The 19,105-nt window shown below is 41.0% G+C and overlaps 1 protein-coding gene across 1 annotated transcript in view; it reads right to left on the reverse strand.

The window, feature by feature from the left end:
• RNGTT (RNA guanylyltransferase and 5'-phosphatase) overlaps window positions 1–19,105 on the reverse strand; it is a 2,413,358-nt gene that overhangs the window by 2,290,867 nt on the left and 103,386 nt on the right. The window lies entirely within an intron of this gene.

Genomic DNA, 19,105 nt, shown 5'->3' on the forward strand with positions numbered 1-19,105 from the left:
TATATATATATATATATATATATATATATATATATATATATATACACACATACACATACATACATCTATATGTATTTTGTGTATGTGTGTGTATATATATATATATATATATATATATATATATATATATATATTATTATTATACACACACAACATACATATAGGGTCTATGTCATAAGATCGAAACTTCAAAAGACTGAAAATACCAAAATTTCAAAAACTCAAAATACTGAAAACATTTTAATGCAGGAGGGCAAGCCTCCTCACACCCCCTGCTAATTATACACATCGACTCCAACACCGCACAACTATGGAGAAAGGGCAAATTCCCATTTTCATTACTTTGAGGTTTCGATATTTTGGTCTTCGAATTTTTGATCTTGCATATGTGCATATATATATATATATATATATATATATATATATATATATATATATATTTTTTTTTTTTTGTTAGACTTAATATGTACTTGTGTCTGATCTTAACCAATGCAAGGCTGTTCCCTGCTAATGACCAGGTAAGCAGAGACCTTGCAATCTTTTCTAGCAATCATCTTGGTCAGTGCGTGTATACAAGCCTCCATGCAATCTAGCCATTATGGAACACTGCACTTGAGGTGGATTTACAAGGTACTAGGAAGCAGTGGAAAAATGCCCAACTGCTACTTGGTCGTTGTCATGTTGGACAGCTATTGCGTCTCTTTACTTGGATATGAAAGTGGTGTGAGGAATGGGATTACAAACAGGGAAGGCTGTAAACTAAAAAAGATCATTATATTAATACACGTTTTTTTTTTATTAAAACTGAGCCTCTGCACAAAAAACAAATTCCATGAACTTAAAATACATCCCTGAACAGTACTATGCATTCAAATCGAACATCCAATAACAGTTATCACTTTTAGCTTTCTCACATTGCTCTAAATCAGTTATCATAAACATTAGACAAAAAAATGTATGTCTTGTAGTAAGTGAATACCTTGAGTTACTGATTCCCCAGCTGTATTTACTAACATCATAAACACCACAATTGCAAGTTGCAGTTCACATGCCCCAGGACACTGTTGTCATCTATCCAGCCTAGACATCGATTACACATTTTGTAACCCACAACAGGCATACAAGCACCTGTTCCACCATGGACAAGTTTTGTTGTGTACAGTACCCCAGGAACATTAAGGCTTTGAATAACTACAATTTATGATCATGATCCCATTTAACACCTTCTGGATTTCTAATGCTCTAAGCATTTCCATGGTCAGAACATGCAAATTCATGTGCCCCTCTCCTCATCCTCCCTTTTAGATGACCAACAGCAGCATTCATGTAAGAACTTCATGCATGGCGTAAAACTTGAAGGTTGTACTCAGGATCTTCTCAGTCTGAGAAGAAATAAAACTATAAAAAGAAACATTTTCTGCTGCAGGAATTTTGATTATAGTCCCTAGACAAAATTGCACCAACCAATTATATCAAGACAGTGATGCGAAATCCTAAGAAAAAAATTATCAGAAGTGAAAAAAATTAAATTGGGCGACTGCACAATTGTACACGATGGAGAAAGGAACAACCAAATGAACTGTCTGACTTGATATAGGATGTCTTTTTCCAGTCCCATATTAGGGATTCTACAGTTATATAAAGCTTTCCTAAAGGACTTGGGACTTTGTACTGACAAGAGAATACTACAGTTGCTTCTGTACAAAAATGCAAGGCTGTACAGAGAATCTGTTCTCCCCAGTAATTCATTTTTTTTTTTTAATAAAGAAAGGATGGTTTGAATCAAGGTAAATTCTGAAAGTAGTAAGGGCATATATAGATGATTCTTCCACAGATAACCCTGTATGCATGCAAAAGCAAAAGGGTTATCCCACCCACTGCTAACAGTTACAACACTGATACTCTCTTGCAAATACCAGAGTAATAAACCAGTTATACAAAAAAAAACAGCCAGAATAGCTTGCTTAAATATAGACCAAAATAACTGGTATCTTTACTTTTTGCTGGGAAAGTCAAGCCTCGCCTTAATAACAGGTGACCTTACATTACAACAGAAAAAAGCCTCTTTGTAGAGCAGATTGAGCAATGTCTGAAATGGAGAAGGATCCACATGCTGAAATGGTTGATATTTACCCTTATCAAAGCAGTAAATAGGCTATAGGATAATAACTCACCAATGTTTGAGACCAGTGGCAATTATCCCAGATACAGCCCTGGTTATAGGTAAGACGCCAACTAGAAAATCTTCTCCACTGATTAACATAATATCTCCTAGCAGAAGAGGACTTCTTGCATTCTGTAGTACCTGCTGCAAATCTTCATGAGAAAGGTGCTTAAAGGGTATTAGAACGGAATCATCCAGGCAGTCAGTTGAAGTTGTTTTGAGATTGGCATGTACCAAACTACCCTGTCTTGTGTGAGTAGATCCAATCTCTTGAAGAAGATTGGGATAATTGTGCCTAGCCAATTTCATAAGAAGGGAGAAAAACAGTTGTGTAAGAACTTACTATAACCTTAGATGTCCTTCTCTTCCATGTTGCAGTATTCATAACAGTAGGGAGTTGCTGCATGTACCGCCACAGTCCAGCCAGTATACCCAAGTCTTTGTAGCAGGAGGGTATGTGTGACATCCCCTAGTAGGTCCATAAACCGATGTTAGCTATAAAAGTGATGTCTGCACATACCCTCATCAGAATTGTTTTGCCGCATACAGTAGTGCTCATGTGGATTATCAAGGATGGTCCTAGTAGGAGACCCTTAGAGTTACATGTAGGCAGGCCCAGGGAGTAGGTTGGCTGTGAGAGGAGAGTTGAGACTGGGAAAGATGATGACTATGTGCCCCCAGGTAGTTCATGGAGTTGTGATCAGTAAGAAACAGTGGGTAGTTGGGTGGGACTGAATACTGCAATATGGAAGAAAAAGGACATCTAAGGTTATGGTAAGTTCTTGCACAACTATTCTAAGTCCTTCTATTCTCATGTTGCAGTATTCATAACACTAGGGCGAGTACCAGAGCTTTAAGTATGAACCTGGGTGGAGAAAAGGTTTCAGTGATCAACTAGGCCCTGGAGGATTGTCCTGGCAAAGCCTGCTCTTGCTCGAGATGCCATGTCCAGCTTGCAGTGCTTGGTGGAGGTGTATTTCAAGGTCAGAGTGCCTGATTCTAAAATGGAGGTGGAGTCCATGCCTTTTGTAAAAGGCAGCAGAGGAGGCAGCTGCCCTGGTAGAGTGAGGTTTAACATGACCTTGCAAGGATTTCCATTGATGGGAGTAGCACAAGGAAATAGATTTGGAGATTCATGAGGAAATGGTCTGTTTTGAGATAGCCTTCCCTAGGTCTCTGGGATGGAAGGAAATGAATAATTGGTCAGATTTCCTAATAGACTTAGTTTTGTCTAAGTAATAGAGTGAGGTTTAACATGACCTTGCAAGGATTTCCATTGATGGGAGTAGCACAAGGAAATAGATTTGGAGATGCATGAGGAAATGGTCTGTTTTGAGATAGCCTTCCCTAGGTCTCTGGGATGGAAGGAAATGAATAATTGGTCAGATTTCCTAATAGACTTAGTTTTGTCTAAGTAATATCTGAGTTGTCTGTGTACATCCAGGGAATGTAGGGTAATTTCTGAAGCGTTTTGTGGACGAGGGTAGAAAACTGGTAGGTTAATGGTTTGATTTAATGAAAGTTCATTAACTACCTTGGGCATGAAGGAAGGGTTAGTCCAGAGAGCCACTCTGTCCTTGTGGAAAACAAGGTAAGGAGAGGTGGCCACAAGGGCTTGTATCTCTGAGACTCTCCTGGCAGAGGTAAGGGCCACTAGCAAAACTGTTTTCAGGGTTCACAGCTTCAGGGAAACTGAGTGAGCTGGTTCAAAAGGGGATACGGTTAGTTTTTTCTAAAATTAAATTTAGGTCCTAAGGAGGGAGAACGTCTCTCCTGGGGGGGGGGGGGTCTGATGTGGAGAACTTCTTTCAGAAAAAGTTTGACTTCTAGTCTTGATGCCAGAATGGGTGAAATGGGCAGACAAGTGGACTTTGACTGAAGAATAGGTTAGTCCTGAGTGAAGTAGCTCACACAAATAGGATAGGAGCCTTGGTATCGGAGTAGTAAGAGGGTCCTGGTTACTCCTTTGACACCACTTGGAGAATCTGTGCCACTTTATTACATAGTTTCTCCTAGTACTATGTTTTCTGGCCTCCTGCAGAACATTGAGTACGTTCTTGGAAATTAGGGGTCTGTAAGGGATTAGACTCTCATCACCCATAAGGTCAATTTCAGATTGTTCACCTGTGGGTGGAGTAGGGATCCCTTGTCCTGTGTGATTAGGTCTAATTGGTGAGGTAACCTGTGGCGACTGCCCTTGGCTAGTAAGTGTAGGATGGGGATCCAATGCGGTCTTGGCCAAAAGGGGGTCACCAGTAGGATTTTGGGTTTGTCCTTCTGAATTTTCAGGAGAACTTTTTGAATTCGTGTGAAAGGAGGGAAGGCATAAAGGTCCATTCTCTCCCATGAAAAGGAGAATGCGTCCACTTTTCAAGCTTGTGGGCGTGCATCTGCTTGTTCTGTAGGGAGGCAAAGAGGTCTGCTTGTGGAATACCCCATCTGTGTATCAGGTCCAGGAAAACCTCTCTCTGAACCATCCATTTGTGAGAGGGAGCCGAGGTTCTGCAAAGTGTGTCTGACATAACATTCTCTGTTGAGGGGATATACATTGCTATCAGGTAGACCTGAAGGGGATATACATTGCTATCAGGTAGACCTGAAGGGAAGTGGATAAGTTCCATATCTGAATGGCCAAGCTGCATAGTGGGTAGGACCTGGTTCCCCCTTGCTTGCTGATGTACCACAGGACAGTCATATTGTCTGTGATTACTTTCAGGGTTCCAGGCAGGACAGTGGGTTTGAATGTTAGAAGGGCTGATAGCAATGCCCTCATTTCCTTGATGTTGGTGTGGTCCTTCTGCCTTTGAGTGGACCATTTGCCTTGAAATGTGAATTTCTGTTGGTTTGTTAATAGCACTGCACCCCAATCAAGGTCTGAAGCATCTGTGGAGATCTGTTGTTGTGGGGCTGGGACTTGAAGGTGGATTCCTAGGTTGAGCTGCAGTGCTGAGACCCACCACTGGATTTCCTTTTTTAAGCACAGGAACAGGAACAGTCCATGAGTTGGGAGTGTTGGCTCCATAGGTTTTAAGACCCACTGGATTTTGTGCATGTGGAGTCTTGCCAGAGGTAACATGGGTATGAGGGATGCCATGTGGCCTAGCATTTTCAGGAATTCCCAAGCTGTCAAGGAAGATTGGGTAAGGATCTAAATGAAGTATATGCACAGGTCCTGGATCCTTCGGTCTGGGATGAAGGCTTTCATGCAGTTTGTTCTGATTCTGCATCACAAGAAAAACAAATACTGTGAGGGGGGGGGGTCAAGGTGTGATTTTTCTCGATTTAGGGTGAACTCCAATTGAGTTTGGATGGAAGACACCTGTTGTAGGTGAAGTAGTAGAAACTGGTAGTCTTGATGAAGGATGAGCAGGTCATCTAGGTATGGGTATATCTGTATACCCTGTGTCCTGCAGTGAGCAATGAAGGGGGATAGGCACTTTGTAAACACTCGAGGGGCAGTGAGAGACCAAAAGGCAAAGCAGAGAATTAAAAATGACAGGAGCCTATTGCAAATCTGAGAAATTTCCTATAATTTGGATGGATAGGAATGTGGAGATAAGCATCCTTCAAGTCTAGGGCTACCATGAATGCCTATGAGGGGAAACAGTGGTAACAGAAGGGGTAAGGTTATCATTTTGAAGCTGGGAACGTCGAGGAAGAGGTTTAGGAAGGACAAGTCTAGGATTGGTCTCCTAGGACCGTCTTTTCTTGGTACAAGAAACATCCCGGAGTAAAAACTTGTGTTTCTTTGTGGTTTGGGCACCTGTTCTATGGTGCCCTAGGTTAGGAGTTTGTGAATGATGGGTGAGAATAGGTGGATTTGGTCTCTTGGTGGTTGAGGAATACCTTGGAAAGGTGGGAGCATCCACCAGTTCATGAAATATCCTCTCTGGATGATAGACAGGATCCATTGTTCTGCTGTAATTCTCCGCTAGGAGGATAGGGATAGGGTGAGACAAAAGGATAAGGGTGTTTCTGGATGCAAGGGGGTGAGTCACAGTGGAGGTGGTCTGGATTGGCCAGACTGACTCCGAAAGGATGTAGTGGAGAAGCTGGTGGGAAATCTGGGAGTAGAACTTTTCCTGGGCTGTCTACGTCCCTTTTGATCGAGGGGCTGAATGAAAAGACTGCCTTTCTAACAAAGGAGGACTTCTGTGGGTAATTCCTGTGGTATCCAGGAATAGAGGATACCAAAAGATGTTTGAGGTTCTGTAATTCATTTCCATTTTCTTGAAGGGATTTAAGAAGCTCAGCAGAAGCCTGTCCAAAAAGGGCCTTATGCCAAGGGTGCATCCAGTAATTTTGTCTGAACATCCATGGGGAGAGGTTGAAGCCTTACCCAGGAATATCGTCTTAGTACTGATCCTGAAGCAGCTGATTTAGATGAGGCTTCCACAGCATCATAACTGCACTTAATGGAGTGCCTGGTCACTTGGGAATCTATGGAGAGAAGGGAATTCACTTGAGCTTTTATAGGAGAATCCTGTACCTCAGACAGAAGGGTAGAGGCTTTGGAAATGGTATCTAAAACATACCTAGCCATGTGTGTTTGGTAGTTCAAGGCCCTAATGGCCAGAGCAGAGGAGGTATATACCTTTTTCCCCAGTCTGTCCATAAATTTGCTGTCTTTATCTGTTGGTTAAAGGGCAGCAGAAGGTAACTGCCTTGAAGTTTTGTCTGCAGAAACATTTGCTGGTGGGTTTCTAAATAGAAACAGGGTATCCTGGGGGACCTTATAGAATTGGTCTGGTCGTTTAGCTGCTGGAGGTTGTGAGTCAGGAGACTGAGAAGCAGCCAGAAAGGCATCCTGAAAGGCAGGTAGTAAGGGTGGTACGGTAGAAGGAGATGGTTGTTCCATTTGCAAAAGGTCAAAATATCTTTTCTTGGAGTCAGAGACCTCTGAAGACTGCCACTTGAAATGTTATTTCATGAGGGAGATAGTGTCCCCAAAGGTAAATTCTTCTCCTGGGGATTCAGGAGAAATAGAATCTTCCTCCTCTGGGGTAATGAAATCCTTAGGGGAGTCTACTTGGGTTTCATAAGAAAAGGATTCCTCAGAAGCGGAGTAGTCTTCCTCAGATACATGTAAGGGTGGTTGAGGTGAGAGAGTAGGGAGGAAGCTGTTGTGTCTGTAGGGTTTGAAACGCCTTAAATAGACTGAGAGAACACTTCCAACTACACACCGGTTGAGGTTCAGGGTGCTAAGTTTTTTGTTTCCTTTTCAAGGGAGTTGTCGGTGGAGAAGCATAGTAGTGGATGTCTGTTTAGTAGGAATAGGAGGAGCAGGGCCTTCCGACTGTGTGAGTCGTGGTTCCTCTCTGCTATCAGACTCTGATGGCTGAATTGACTCAGCAGACGTATATGTGGTTTCCGGCATCACAGCTTTCATTAAGGTTCCCGGGCCTGCTTTGGTAACAGTCATATGAGTGGATTCCGGGCTTTCAAGTGCCTCTAGAACCTGCTCGGATGTCAGAGGCATAGCTTGGGATTCTGGCTTGAATTTCTTGGCCTTCCTCGGCGGCTCGGCAGATGGGCCTAATCCTCCTTCCATACCGAGCGCTAAGCAACGTAGCCTTTGATTCTCTAAATACAACTTCAGTGCCGCTAAGCATCTTCGGAGAGTTTTGGGAATGAACGATTTACAAATAGGGTAGGACGTATGGTCGTGGGCCTCGCCTAAGGAAAATACGCACTTCTCATGCATGTCCTTATCAGGAATCTGTCTCCCACAAGCACAGTTTCCCTTTCTAGCTGACATGCAAGTCTAGACTGTAATCAAAGTAAGGAAAAAACCCAACAGGGCACTTATCTGCATCGGTCGAAGAATCGGTCTAGTCTTGAATTAAAATTGTATTTGGTCATCTGAAGAAACGCAATCTGCTTGTGGAACTGGCAAACGGGATTCCAATGTTCACTGCGGCAGAAAAATTCTGATGAGGGTACATGCAGAAGTCACTTTTATACCAAACGTGGTCTTACGGCCCTGGTAGGGGACATCACACATACCCTCCTGCTACAAAGACTTTGGCATACTGGCTGGATGGTGGCGCTGCAGGCAGCAACTCCCTACTGTTATGAATACTGCAACATGAGAATAAAAGAACATCCAATGTTGCCTGGGTCACAAGGAAGTCACCACAATAAAAATTTCTGCAGAGTCCTTATGAATCTTCAGAATGACCCTGGGTATCAGTGTAAATGGTGGAACTTTATATAGGAATATTCCGACCATGGGAATGAAAATGTTTTCAAGGTCTGGCTGCAAAGGGTCCTGGTGCAGAATTTACTTATTTGTCTGGTTTGAAAGGAGGAGAACAGATCTGTTTGAGGTGATCTACATAACTGGATCCATTCCTGGAAGAATATCTCATTCAATTTCCATGTGTGAGGGTCTGTCCTGGTCCTGATCTGCTTGGCTGCCACTACATTTTACTCTGACAGAATGTAAGATGTTTGGAAGGTTATACAATGCTGCAAAGCTAAATCCCAAGCCACTGTAGCCAGCCTGTATAGGGGGGTTAGACCACATGCCACATCACTGTAGTATAGTCTGTAATCACCTGTAATTGTCCCGGAGGCCACAGGTCATGAAGACATTCTACAGCATGGATCACAGCTAACATCTCTTGACATTTACATGCTTTAATCTTTCTGAACTGTCCCACAGGCCTCAAACCTTTATCCCCATACAAACTGCTCCCCAGACTAGAAATGAGGTTTATTACTGTCTCCACCAATGCAGTTCTCAATAAAACCCAAAACTGGAATCTCAAAATCCCAGATGAGAATATTGTGTCTATCTGAAGGTTTTTAAAAATAATTGAACTATTATTTTTATGTATAACCTGGCAAAAGCAGTCATGAAAATCATAGAAGCCATGAACCTTAGAATCCTAATTTATTTTTTTGGCTGAAGTTTTAGATTGATTAGAGAAGGTCAGAAAAGATTCCAGACACAATTTCACCTTTTCCTGTGTTAGAAATGCCTTTGAAGAGACTCATCTAGAGGGCAATATAAAAGCACAGTCCTGCGTGATGCAGTCAAGGAAGACCTTTGAACATTTATTTGGAAAACCAACTTGGTAAGGAGAAAAGAAACATGTTAAGGACTCCTGACATCTGACAAAAGACTGCCAAGATCAGCAGGTTCTCTAAATAAGGAAACGTGAATCACTTGCAATCTTCAAAGAGCTATTCCTTTGTAAATGTCTTAGGAGCAGTAACTAACCCAAAGCATAATGCAGAGAACTGATAATGTGACCCAGACACAGAATCTGAGGAATTTTCTGAAGACTGTGGCAGCAGGAATGTGATGAGCATCTTTTAGGTCTAATGGTAACATAAAGCTCAGAAGAGAAGTAACTGGTAATAGAAGACTCTACAAGGTCAACGTATCGAATTTTGCTACTTTCACAAACCAGCTGAGAAAGTAAAGATTTGGAGCTGGTCTCCAGGAAACATTCTTGAGAAAAAGATTTCCTCTATTTGGTCTAGAGGAAATGACAGCATGAGTCCTAGGGCATACATGTGTTGAAGAACCTGAGGAAAAAAAAACTCTGCTTGGTCCGCAGGGTGGGGGGATTCTCCTAAAGGGAGGTATGTGTATCCAGTACTAACTGTACCCTCCTGAACCAGTATTATTACACAAGAGTCTGAAACAATCTGTTGCCATAGGAAAAGACAGAGCCAGTCTACAGGACAGCTTTACATATGTAGGAACAGGAGGGGAATGGGGAAGAAATGCTGCCGTATTCATTCTGAAGGCATGTAGTCTATCTTGTTTTCTGATCCCAGTTTTTTATTGTTCCCCTCCTGCATTCTCTTGTTACCTGTTTGTCAGAAAAATGCATTGGTTATTTTTTGTCTTAAAAAAAAAAAAAAAAAAAACGATAAAATCTATAATATGGGGCTTGAAAAAATCTTAGTAACTTTCTGAATTACTTTCCCTCTGTCATCAAACTGTTTGACAATGTGAGTAGTAGCACAGAAAAATGAAACACCCTTGCCTAAAGTAGATTTTAAAATCTCATGCTTTACCTAATCAGAAAACTTTTCAGGACATACACAAGCACATCTTTTCAAAACAGTAGCAGTAGTAGTGGCCCTGGACACAGTATCTGCACAAATCAATACATATACATACATAGTCGTCAAAGCAGGATTAGATACCAGAGACAAAACAGAAAGTGTAGATTCAGACAGTACCTATACCTCTGAAGAAAGTGTGGCAGAACAATTTCACAAGTTAACATCTGACAGAATAAACTGGATAAAAAAAAATCTCTTATGAAATCTGTCTACTACCTTACCTTCTTGTTCGCAGAAGAAGGCTTAGTATTAGTAAGTGTTGCCTTTTTTGTGGACTGAAGGCTACAGGTCAGGGTTAGCATTTAACACATTCCTCAAGGGTGGTATAATAGGAGAAACGGGTGTAGCAAAAGGTAAATTCATTTGTGTTGTATTTTACCTCACTTTACGGGAAACATTCACTTGTTCCCACAAAAATAAATCATTCATCCTGGAGCTAGTCTTAGAAAAGGAAATCTCCTCTAATGGAGTGGGACAGGACAAACTTTTCTATGAAGAGTCTTGAGGTTAAAAATTAGACAAAGAAAAAGCCCAATCTCTATGTCAGAATCTTCTGACATTTTCCTCAGTAAAATATTGACCTAGTTAGTCTTCTGGTAAGAATGTCTGCTCACCAAAACAAAGTCAGCAATAAACTCCTGGCCAAGGTTAAAAAAAAATTAATCTTATGAACGGACAAAATGTCTTTGGATGAGCAATATCTAACCCTTTGTTTCTTTTTTCTATGGACATCCTAGGAAGGAGACTAAGAGATGAAACTTCATCCTGGCCAAGAGGTCTCTTCCTCTGAGCCCTCAGAGAAGAACCTCCTGGAGAAACTCACAGACCCAAAGAAGATGCTTCTCTCAGTGCACTGTTTGGACACTGGAACCGCTGCAAAGGACGTGGCTAGCCTTCCATCCACATTGGCAGAAGGGACTGCACCAGAGGAACCAGGAGAAACCAGTGAGTGGTCTGAAGAACAACAAATGGTCACTGAAGAGTAGCATACCAACAACTGAGGCACAGTATGAGCTAGTAGTGTAAACAAGGGCTCCTATTCTGTTTTGCCCTTTTAGGTACAGCAGGTGAAGAAACAGCAGAACCACTAGAAGTATCTGTGCTGCAGCTGAGAAAGAAGCTTAACTGCCTGTGAGTTCTGCTGCAAGAGTCGGTCAGAAGTTGTTGTCAAACATGTCCACAAACAATGCATACACTAACACTTCCCTACACAGTCCTTCAAAATTCAATAGTAAAAGCACAAGCAGTACACAAAAACCCTGTCAGAACTCCAAAGTCCCTTTCAAAGAGGGTGCACTGGGAAAAAGCGAGAAATGAAAATAAGTTGTCACAAAGTGTACATAAGCACAAAATACATTTATAGCCAGAAATATGCTTCCTGATCCTTTAGTTACAGCAACTTCAAGCAAAACATTTCAGACAGTAAATGTTGTTGTCTTTCCGCTTTTCCCTGTTAGGGGTAGCCACAGCAGAACTCTGGTCCGCTAATGATTGGCAGTAGATTTTCATGAACGCCGAGGTGCCAGCTTGACGTTCAACCTTCAGCGAAGGCACGCCCATTTACGCATGTCTTTAGAACGCCCACCAAACCGTGAGGAGGACGTGCAGACTCCACACAGAAGGCACTCCCCGCACTCCAGCCGAGAATGGAACGGGAGAACCTCTTGCTGTGAGGCAACAACATTATTGCTGAACCACCGCTGATGCATTTCAGACAGTAAATAATTACGTTAAATTGTCATGAAATATGCACAAGCACCAAAAATGCTGTTTTAAGTACTTAAAAATTCTTCCCAATCTTTGAATCCTTTAACTTCATTTCCCCCTAAACTGAGGTGATATCATCATACGCTGCAAATGGATTTACCTCTTGTTACACCCATTTCTCCTATTATGCCAGTCTTGAACAATGTGTTAAGCAGTACACTTTTCACATAAAACAGCCCTTTCTAAAAGTAGCAGTTTCTGACAAGAAACTTCTGATATATATATATATATATATATATATATATACACATATACATACATACATATATATATATATATATATATATATATATATATATATATATACACACACACACACACACACACACACACACACACACACACACACACACACACACACATATATTGCTTTCTCTTAAACTTCTGATATTAATAAAATTGCTGATATTCTTCAGAAAATAAAAAAAAAATACATCAAATTATTTAAAAAGGCAATATTTTCTATTTGAAAGAGTTCCTCTGTGGTGACTTATCTGCCAGAAACGAAGCCTCAGATCTGCTTTCCCCTTGATGTGGCAAAAACGGAAGTCTACACTCTTGACAGCTGAGTTCACTCCAAGGGGCAAGCCATTCAGCAATCAAAGCACAGGTATGGGAGAGAGCATGAGCTTTTTGAAGTTGGCCAGTTGTATCTTGGACAGGATACAAGCCAGATAGCCAAAGCCTACTGCAGCAGTGAGAATGATTTTATCTACACAATCAGATGATATTGTGGAAATAAAAAAGGAAGGAGAACATACTGTCAGACTAGCTGATCTTGAAGCCTCCCAAAAAGAACTAAGAGAGAGAAAAGCTCACTGAAATGGAAGACAGGGAAAGGAGCGAGAATCTTTATTTTGTGAATATCCCTGAAAGTCTAGAAGGCAAAAGACTAAGGGCTTCATGGCAGCTCAGTTAAGTCAGTGGACTTGAATACCTCAGAACAGATCATTTTAAACACCACACATAGGGTATATATTCCTGCTGGGTTGTAGGCTAGATTTCAGACACCCATTATAATAAAACTGCAAACATCGCTGCTGAAACAGAAAACATTTTTGGAGCTGTGGAAAAAGGGAAAAGTTTTGCAGCTGGGAGCAAGAGTGCTTATTAATCAGGATTACCCTTTAGGTGCACAACCAAGAAGGAACAAGTTCATGCCATTATTTTGTGCATGTAGGCAGCTGCAGCTAAGACTTCATCTGTTGTATGCAGCCATTTTAAAAGTACAATTCCCCAGTGGAATAAAGACTTTTTGAACTCTGATGTTGCCAAGGAAGAGGTTAAGAAATTCAAGCAGTTCGGACAGCATGGCGTGGGAGGTAAGTGTCTACAGCATGATTTAGTACCAAAACCCCAGAATTAAGGGTCTAGTAAAGAATGCTGGTCTGTTGCGCCTTTGCCAGTATTCCATTACAAAATACAAGAAGGCCAAATGAAAGTGAATAATACTAGGAGAATGAGGGAAGAGCTTCTAACTCTTCTTGATGAGACCATCCTCCGTCAGCAGGATATACTTGGGGAAGTAGAAGCAGCAGGACTTTCAATTGCATTTAATAACTGCCCAACTTCACTTATGAGGTGGCTGTGTTACTGCTGCATATTCTGTGTTCTGCTTAATGCAGATCATTTGTTATATGGTTCCATGTCAAAAACTTTAATGTTCATTCCCCCTTAACTTGTAAGAAAGGAAGGAATAGGAGGGGAGTTTTAGGCATGAAATGGGAGGTACTACTTTCATGATTACAACATAAAATACTGTCGCCTGTACTGACATCAGTGAAGACATTGTTTTGCATGAAATGGTATTTATGAACAGGTAAAAGACTATGTATCCTTTTTCATCATTTTTAAAATGTATTACTAATTATTATTAAAGGCAGGTGGCAACCTAAAATGACCTTTGGTGGTGTGGGAGAGGTGAAATGAAGGAGTGTCAGGAGCTTCATTGCCTGTGCAACAGCAACAATGAAGTCAGGAAAAGAAAAAATAAGCAGTGGTGTTTTCAGGAAATATGTACATCATGAACATTACTGTTTCAATACGGTAGTTGTACGGCTGCTGACCACAGATGGGGTTCTGGACCACAAAAGAGAAACCGTTTAATTGGACAACAGGCAGAAATGGTATATGTAAGGCAAGTTGAAATATACGTCCGCCTTATTTTCAAACGGAGAATGGTTGCATTATATACAAAGAGTAACCCTGAGGGAGAGGGGCGATGATGCAACAACTTTATAATGGTGTGCAAAAGTAAAGGACAAGTGCAGGCTTTTCATACTATAACTTGATATTATGGTGGAAGCGAGAAAGGGCAACTGTTTTTCCCTCAGGACTGGAAAAGGGGGCCAACACAAAAGAAAAGCTTTTGACCTATAGATGAATATACTAGAAAGGAGCTCTGGCTCATTTTTTATGGAGAGAAGAAAGGTTACTGTCTGTTTGGGTTATTTTTTCTACAGTTACCAACTGGGTAGATAAATTATTTGTTAAACACAAGAAAATTTGAATTTGATAACTGCATGCAGTTCCACTTAGTGCAATGTTTCTGAATGGGCAATGCAGAGAAGTATTTTTTTACTGAAGAACATGATGTAGGATTGAAAGTGAATCAGAAAGGATGTTAAAACTCATAACTTGGAATGTAAATGAGTTGAATGAAAAAAGCAAAACAAACCACAGAGGGTTTTGGAGTGCCTGAATAGCCGTAAGGCAGATGTTATCTTACAGGAAATGCATTTATTCAAACTAGAACATAAAGAATTGTCAGGGGGAGGGTTTAGGGAAGGATACAGTGTGGATAAAACAGAAGGTAGAAGAAGGGGAGTGTTCATTCTTATTAGACCTGGGGTCCCCTGTAGAGGTAACATTGGTTAACTTCTGGAACTGGGTTATTAACAGCAGAAGGGGAATTTGGTATCAAAGGAGGACGTGCATGGGGTTCCAGGAGACAAAAGCTAGTAGAGGCTAAACTATTGCAGAATATCATGAAACTTTGTGGCCTGATGATGCAAGGGAAACTCTCCCGCAAAAAATAAGATTTACATACAAGTAGGGGCAATATGGGACACAAGCTAGATTGGATACATTATAAGGGAACATGAAGAGGTAATAAAAATAATTATTCCCCCTATATTAATTTCTGATCATGTTATGATGGAAATAGAAGTGGCAAGACCTGGAATTATTCAGAGGGGGAGGCACTGGAGTTTGAGTATATTCTGGGTGAAATTACAAAAGAAAATGCAGGAGATGCCTGGATAACATTGAAAGAGATCTGCGAGAGAGGCAATTTAAAGTATCCCATCTTTGAATTTTGTAAGTAGGAATTAAGGAAAATAATTCAAGAGTTTGAAAAATGGGAATGGAGAGAGAAAAAAAAAAGCAGGGGGAAGGATTAGGCTAGCTTGAAAGATCTCCAGAAAAGGGAAGGAAAACAATTCAACAGAGGAACAAGAACTAGAAAACTAGAGAGAGAATGGAAGGGACGATTACAAGAGACTTATTAATTAAGCAAACACTGCTCCAAAGATGGTAGTATGACAGCTCTCCCAAGCAGCAACAAAAAAAAATCTCAGCATGTAAATTTAGACAGATGAAAACTGAGAGAAGTCTTTTCTAAAATGGCAAATTTAAATACTGTGAAAGTTACTAAAGACAGGAATAAGATAGGTCTGATAATGGGGGATTACTAATGGACTTAAATCTGCAATCTGCTCCAACTTTATTCTGTTTATTTAGAGGGATTAAACATGCGCAGATTAAAACAGAAAGAAAATAATGCTTTCTGTGTCCTATTACATTAGATAAGGCAGAGAATCACGTGCTCGCAGAGCATCTGGGAAGACCACAGGAAGGAATGAGTTCACTGAGAAACTTTGGAAAGAAGCAAAACAGATGATCCTCAAATAGCTTGTTTTCTTTAATAACATTTTATGGAAAAGAAAATTCCCAAATTCCGGACATAAAACAATAACAGTCCTTTTTAGAAATCCATGCAATCCAAGGTTTATACAAGTCTATTACAATTTTAGGACACAACTACAAAATATTTGTGGCAATTTTGGCAAATAGACAGGCTAGGATATTCCCTAGGATTACTAATGAGGATCAGTGTGGATTTGTACAAGGTCAACACACATTTAATATCTTAAACACACTTGACACTAAATGAAATGGAGGGAATATGGGCTTAGTATTACTGGGACTCGAAGAGATAGCATTCAGTACAGTGGTCACACTTAAGGGAGACGTTTAAAATGGGATCCGATCAGGAATATACTGATTTACTACGAGAAATATATAGAGGATCAACAGATAAGATATAAGTAAATGGCAAAAGAATATGAGGTACAGAATAAGACTAGGGAAAAGAATGCCCATTGCTATTTGCTCTTTATATTTCAAGCTACTGGCTCAACATTAAGTTAGTCAGACATAAGGGGATGGGAGAATTCGTGAAAGGAAGAAAAAAATGTCAATACATATATACAAATATTTCAAGCACAGGCATTAATGCACTTCTAGCTTGTCAATATACCAAACCACCTGTTCCCTTAATAAGTGCCCAGCCTGTTCTTAAAAATATCTATACTAGTACTTGCTTTAATGTAATTTGGTCGTCTGTTCCATGCACCAGCTACTCCGTCAGAGAACCAATTAGTACACTTCTTATTCCTATACTATCTTCTACACAGATTGTCTTAGGAGTCTCTAGTACTTTTTGATATCCCCAAACATTCCCAGAGGTAATCGTCTCTAAATGCCCTATAAACTTGAAACAAATCTCCCCTTCGATATCTATAAGAAACACTGTACAAGTTCAGATATTTTAGTCTTTCACATTTTCACATCCATGGATGCCTTTGGTAAATTTCCAATGTACTCTTTCTAGTTTACTTATGCTTGTTTTCTAACAGGGTTTCCATACTGTTATTCCATACTCAAGTTTGGGTCTAATGTAACTAACAACAAAAATAAAATTGCCAGAGATTCCAAAGATAACCACAAGGCATTCTATAGCTATGTCAAGAATCTAAATGGCAATGCTCAGATCTGCTCTGAGCTACAACAGAATGGCATTAAATATACTAATCCCAAGGATATTGCCAATATCCTAGCAGATCGATTCAGTGCAAACTTCACCCCCCTCTCACTCCCTAAACGGCCCATCTCAATACCAAAAGATTGCCAAATTCCAGTAATAACGGCCACACAGGTAAGAAAACTCACCCTCCAAAGCTAAGAATACAGCAAACATGGGAGCAGACAACATCCCAGGCTGTGTACTACATTAACTACAAAATGAACTGGCACCTCACCTAAGTGTCATGTTTAATCATAGCCTTACCTCAGGCTTTGTGCCCAGAGAGGCGCACAGCCACAGTTATCCCACTCCACAAGGGGGGATTCACCTTGGATCCCAGGAACTACCGCCCCATCAGTATGACGAGCCTGATCTGCAAGGCCATGGAACTTATAAACAAAGATATTGGCAACCTTCAAACACTGGACCCCACACAGTTTGGGTTTGTGAAGGGCAGATCTGGTCTCCTGAACGACTTCTTCGAATCAGTCTCCAGAGCAGTGGACAAGGGTAAGGTGGCCCATACAGCCAATCTGGACCTCGCCAAGGCCTTCGACACCATCCCCCACTCTGGAATCTTAGATAAACATACTAAGCTGGCCATTAATCCCCAAGTCGCCCGATGGGTTGCCAACTGGCTTACTGACAGAACCCACACTGTAAAAGTAGCCGACTCCAAATCCAGCAACAGACAAGTGACAAGTGGAGTACCTCAGGGTTCAGTCCTGGGACCACTCTTGTTTGGCATCTACTTCTCTGAAGTACAGGCCAACACTAAGGGACTCTGGCTAACAAAGTTCGCAGAGGACTGCAAACTGGGAGCCATTACTGAATCTCCAAATGATGTGAATATTCGACAAAAGGGCCTTACAGAAACAGATGTTTGGTGCCAGAGCCATGGGCTCAAGCTCAATGCCTAGGAATGTATAGTTATCCCCTTTGGGGAAAAAACATGTACCCGTGAATTACCACATAGGTGGCAGTACACTAAACACCGAAAGTGTGATGAGACTTAGGGACACAGGTGGACAGTGGTCTCACCTTCGATAACCACATCGTCACAACAGTCAGGAAATCCTTCTATGTGGCACACCTCATCACTATGGGCTTTTCATCCAGAAAAAAGGAGGTCAATTGTCCCACTGTACTCATCCCTCATTAGACCCATTATAGAATACAACACCCCATTTGGTATGTACCTCTCAAGACATCTGCAACAACTGGAAAGGCCACAGAAATACCTCACTAAAAGAATCACAGGCCTAAAGCAGATGCCCTATGCTGTCCATCTAAAAAAATTCCACCTATACTCTGTCACATCTCTGCTTAACATACAAGGCCATGTCAAACCCAGATCTGTTGGACATGCTACACTTAAAGAAATCCCAATCAGTCAGAGACGCATGCTCCGGGGATCTAAACCTTGTCATCACAATGAACTAAACATGCTGGAGGGATAGGTTCCTGACCCAGAGACTCCCCAGACTTTGGACTAGACTGCCCATACATGTCAAGCAGAGTGCCTCTTTGGCCCTCTTCAAGAGGAACCTTGATGATTGGATGGGAGATGGGAAATTCACCCTAGGGATCATGTCAGTCACCCTGCTAGACAGGGATCCAGGGAAGTAAATACTTTGGGAAGAAATAGCCAGGGACTTGTTATGGCTAGGCTTGTACAGGCCCTAGGGCCGATAGCCTAATACCAACCTATGAACATCATCATTTTTGATTTCCTAGACATTATAAATCTTTTTATACAACCTATAGCTCTATAACTATCATTAACCAATTGGTTGATATGATTAGAAAAACTTATTGCTGAATCTACCCATATAACCAGGTCCTTAAATGAGTCTACAGTTTCAATCACTGTATGCTGTATTAAATATTCACCTTTCAATTTATGTCTCCCAGATCTCATATGCTTAGTTTTTGAAGTATTTATCAGCATATTATTCTCCTGTGCCCAAATGGTCAATTTAGTCAAGTTATATTTTACA

The sequence above is a fragment of the Protopterus annectens genome, chromosome 1.part0 (assembly GCF_019279795.1).
Source record: "Protopterus annectens isolate FY-2018-M chromosome 1.part0, PAN1.0, whole genome shotgun sequence".
Classification (NCBI taxonomy): domain Eukaryota; kingdom Metazoa; phylum Chordata; order Ceratodontiformes; family Protopteridae; genus Protopterus; species Protopterus annectens.